At 39.9% G+C, this 4899-nt stretch overlaps 1 protein-coding gene across 1 annotated transcript in view; it reads right to left on the minus strand.

The window, feature by feature from the left end:
- Cdh11 (cadherin 11, type 2, OB-cadherin (osteoblast)) overlaps positions 1 to 3041 on the minus strand; it is a 78278-nt gene extending 75237 nt beyond the window's left edge. Inside the window, exon 1 of the mRNA XM_013012972.1 lies at positions 2924 to 3041. The gene's annotated coding sequence lies outside the window, so the exon portion shown is untranslated. The remainder of the gene's footprint in view (positions 1 to 2923) is intronic.
- Between the last annotated feature and the right edge of the window lie 1858 nt (positions 3042 to 4899).

The raw sequence follows: 4899 nt of genomic DNA on the forward strand, positions 1-4899 counted from the left end.
GAGCCACAGCGCCACTTCCGGCTTTTTTCTTTTTGCTTATGTGGTGCTGAGGAATCGAACCCAGGGCCTCAGGCACGCAAGGCAAGCGCTCTACCACTGAGCCAACTTCCCAGCCCCACCCGGTTGCTTTTTATTTTATTTTTAAGGGTCCCAGCAGCCCCTAATACCGATGCTTATTCCACAGGCATTGAAATATTTTCCTTCCTCTCCATGAATTAAAAACTATGCAAAGCTCTTCAACATAGGCTGCTCTTAATTTGTAAGTGAAAAAGAAAAATCTAACAGATTTCCTAGAAGTGAAATTAAATTCAAGTACTTTCTATTTAACTTTTGACTCAGTTTCATTGCTACCTCATTCTAATTGTCCTTATTATCTAGAAAAATAGAAAATGTCACTCTCACATCCTATTGAGGAATTCAAAGAGCTACTGAAATGAAGAGGCCCATTTGGCTCTGCAGAAATGAGATGATCATCATTCACAGACACAGCCACAAAAGAGATGTGCTTTGTCTGCTTGCGCCTGGCTTCAGAGCAAATGAGGACCAAATATGCGCACATAACAGGAGCTGGTCCCAGGCAGACAATTTCCAAAGCAGGTTGGTGCACAGTCAGGGAGATACAGCACTGCTTCTGCTGAAAATATTTTCATGCATTGATTTTTTGGGGGGAGGGGTTGCAAGCAAATATTGATCAGAGAACATGAAAGAAAAAGTTGTGGACTCCCTAAATGGAATTTTTTTCCTCCCAAACATACATGAGAATCTAATAGCTGAGAAATCTCCAGACATTGGAAGATTATTGTGAGAAACAGACGAAGGGGTTGGATTTCTATTTAATTTTAGCTTCAGTGAGCTACAGGGAAAGACTTATGTGGAAGAAATTATTCTGTCCATAAATTCACACAATCATTCAAAGGAAACATGGGAGAGGAGATTGGTAAAAGACACACGTTCTAAATTAATTCAGACTTTCCATTGATACAACTCCCAGGAAAAAAGTTATGGCATATTTCCACAGGCAACTTTCTTATTTTCTATGATATTGTTTTATAATTTATATAATTTGGGATATTACTAGTACCCACCAAGTAAGGTTTTTGAAAGGATTAAGAGAAGCAATAACTTTAAGACAGAATGAGGTAGGTGTGCATCAGCACATAGATAACAGGAAACAGAGATAGAGGGATTGTGGTTTCAGGCCAAGCTGGGCAAAACAATTAGCAAGAGTCTATCTCAAAAAAACAAGCCAAATATGGTAGTAGACATTTGTGGTTCTAGCCACATGGGAGACAGAGGTACAAGAATCATAGTCTGAGGCCAGCCTGAGCAAAACTGTGATACTTTTTCTTTGGAAAGAAAAAAAATGGGCAAAGGACATGGGCATGACTCAAGTGGTAGAGTGTTTGATAGCAGGAGGGAAGCCCTATGTATAATGTCCAGTACTGCCAAAACCAAGATAGCACTAGCCTGACTTGGCAATGTTTGTGCCACAGCTCAAACATAGAATATTGGGGGAAAAACATTTTAGAGATATAGAAACCCAGGCTAAGATACAAAATGACTATGAGTGCTTGTGAAGGCAGAGGGCATAGTCTGGGGGAATAAGATTTTCCTACAAGGGTTAGGTACTGTGATGTCTGAGTGCAGACAGGGAGTAGCTAAGAGGCAAGTCTGGTCAGCAAAACAGTGGCTCCTTTACTTAAAGGGTTCTAGAAGCTTGTAAAGGAGTTTCTGACCCTCCCATTCCAAAGGATAAACTGATAGATTTAACATAATATAGGGATTTAGGGATATGGTTCAGAATGTGTGTGGAAGATGGAACCTTTCGGAGCCATGGAGGGGAAAATATTCCTGGAGGACAAAAGACCTGTTCAATGGCAATGTCAGTCACACTAGAAACAGATTTGGCTTGCATCTGGATGTTGGCCATAGAAATAGAGCAATCAAAGTCATTCCAGAAGCAATTGAAAGCAGAATCAATAGGAATGTATTGAAATCAATTGTTATGGGACGTGGTTAAACTGAGAGATATGAAGAATTTCTCCCATGTTTTTGTCTGGGTGAACTATGATGTAACTCACTGGAACGTGAGACCTGGAGACACAGAAACAATCAAGGCTAGAAGAGAAATTCATCAAGTTTGTTGGACTTGTGTACTTAAGACAGCTGTTAGACATAGTGTGTGTTTGTGTGAGAAACCCTTGAGCACAGTGTAGAAAATCTGAAATGAGAAGTTATGCTACAATACCTGGCTGGATGTCTGGATTGCTTATGAAAATAGAGAGACCACTGGACAGGAAGAATGAAGGCAAATGGATTTGTAAAATTCTAAAACTTAAGAACTGTTAGAAAGGCTGGGACCAGTCACCCTTGTGTCCCAGAAAAGAGCCCATTAACCTAAGGGCACGCAGTCAGAGAGTGTCAGCGCTCAGCCTGAGAACTGAAATCAAGCCTCCTGGCTTCTGAGCAAGTCTTCTGTGTTTTGGGGTCTTAAAGGTTCAGCCTTCTAGAAATCTCTTTTCCTTACAGGATGTAAGTCACCTTGTTCCTATTTTAAGAAGACTTTTTAAGAGAAAGAAAAGAGGCGGGGGGGAAAGCAACATGGGAGACAACTCAGCAGCTCTGTCAAGGCCTGACTAAAGAATTATAATCTTTAGTTTGTTCTCTCTACTTAACATCTGTTATATGCAGAAAGATGATAATCACTGTATTGGTACATCATAGCTGGACAATAAAGAGAACCCAATAACAACACTGAATAATTCAGAGTCCAAGGTCTGCTTTTCCCTTGCTCAGATTCTATGTTGGGTTTGACGAAGGTCTAAAATGAAGTCAGGTCCCAGAGTGAACCTGAAAATATGATTGCCATCTCCACGTATCTATATTAACATGGGAATCATTCAGTAACGTTGGTCCAGCTTACCTTATTCACCCATTGGACACTTGCTGCCAATTTCTGTAACACACTTCCCCCATCTGATTGGTTACTCAACTAATGATGAACACAGGACCACCAAGCCAAATGTGCACAGTGATTTCTGCTAAAAAAAAAAAATGAAAGCACCATGAGTATCTTAGAATTGACATGAATCAATGAGGATAAACATTTATATAAGACTCTTAGAAATGAATCAGTCTAAGCCAGGTGTGGTGGTACATATCCATAATCACAGCTACTGGGTAGGCAGAGGTAGGAGGATCATTGTCGGAAGCCACCCTGGCAAAAGTATGAGACACTAATGTGAAAATCATACTGAAAATGAAAGAACTAGAGTTTTATCTCAAAGAGTTGAGTGCCCTGAGTTCAATCAATGAGGCTCTGAGCTCAATTCCCAGTAATACCAACAACAAAATACGGAAAAGAAAGTATCAGTCTAAATAGGTTAATATATATATATATATATATATATATATGTATATATGGACAAATCATTACAACTGTATGCAAAGTAGAAAAAAATTTCACTGTGGACACTAGAGATGCCAGAATAATGACATTAACCAGTTGTGAATGCACTTGGTACTTTAATGATAACCAACAACCATGCAAATTCACATCCATTTGCTTAAGGACTAACATAACAATAAACATGTGAGGGAAGATACGAATTCTTGGAGACCATTTCTGTAAAACATATACTCTGAGTCCAAAATCACTCCTTCCTTCCTTCCTATAAAAAAGAAAGTACCAGAGCTCCATGAACCAAAGGATCAAGGATAAAGAGGAAGAGTAATAATGGTGGTAGGGATTGTCCTTCCCATTCCAGAAGGCCAGAGCTTCAACCTAAGAGCTGCACATCTTCCTCAACTCTCTCATGCATTCGCCCTCTCCCTGTACCACACTCTTGGTTTTCTGTGTGGGGGCTATGTTCTTTCTGAATTCTGATCTGATTCATCGTCACATGTAATGAAGTGTCTAACACATTCCCTAGTCCAGAACAGCTGCTGGTGTATTTGTTGAATGGATGAAGAGAAGAATATGGAGTGTCTAAACAGATGTCATCTTTAAAAACTAAGGCAGTGAACCAGCAAAAGTGCTGACTGGCAGAGCTTCTTTACTATAACCAGTACAAAAGAGTTCTTGACTGTCCTTCATCCTACGGGCTTCCACATTCTAGAACCAGCTCGGCCTGGTTGAAAGACTCTTTCATCTTTCTTTTTGATTCTGAGACTTCGTTCCTTTCCATGCTTCATCTTACCTCCATCTAATAGCTCCTCAACACAATACCTCAAAAACACCACTGACCACAAACCCAAATCCTTCTTATGCAAGGGCTGTAGGTAAAAGTTAAATCTTTTATGATATATGCTTGTGTATAGCACATTGTAGCACTAAAACAATAGCATGGCCTTCTCCTGTGGTGGTACCAGGATATCAAGAACAGAGTAGCACTGTGATATTGTTCCCGGATGCACAAGGAGCCATGGAAAAAGTCCATGGAACAGTCTACACAATACATAACTTATAAGGAAAGATTCTACCTAGCAACTACCTTATATGTTGTGGACGGTCAGCAAAAATGACCCTACCAATAAATCACCTACTTACATGTCACAGCCCTAGTGCAGGCCTTTTCCATGTGAATCTGAGCTGGGCTTGGGTATTCAGTGAAATACAGCACAAGAGACATTATATGAGCCTCAAAGGAAGTACATTTGCCGCAGTATATCCAAAGAGCAAAATTTCAAACTGAAGAGACTTAGTTGTAATCCTGAAGATCTAAAGGAATTTGCCTTACTAGATTGAGACTTGCTTGGATCTATCACTCCTTCCATCCTTCTTTCCAATTTCTCCCTAACAGCACAAAAATGCCTTTCTATTCCTGCCTGTCCACTATGATAACTGTATATGCATGTAATTTATTCAGTGTCATAAGCTACAGGTGAAATAATTGTTTT

The sequence above is a fragment of the Dipodomys ordii genome, unplaced genomic scaffold (assembly GCF_000151885.1).
Source record: "Dipodomys ordii isolate 6190 unplaced genomic scaffold, Dord_2.0 Scaffold18, whole genome shotgun sequence".
Taxonomy (NCBI): Eukaryota; Metazoa; Chordata; class Mammalia; order Rodentia; family Heteromyidae; genus Dipodomys; species Dipodomys ordii.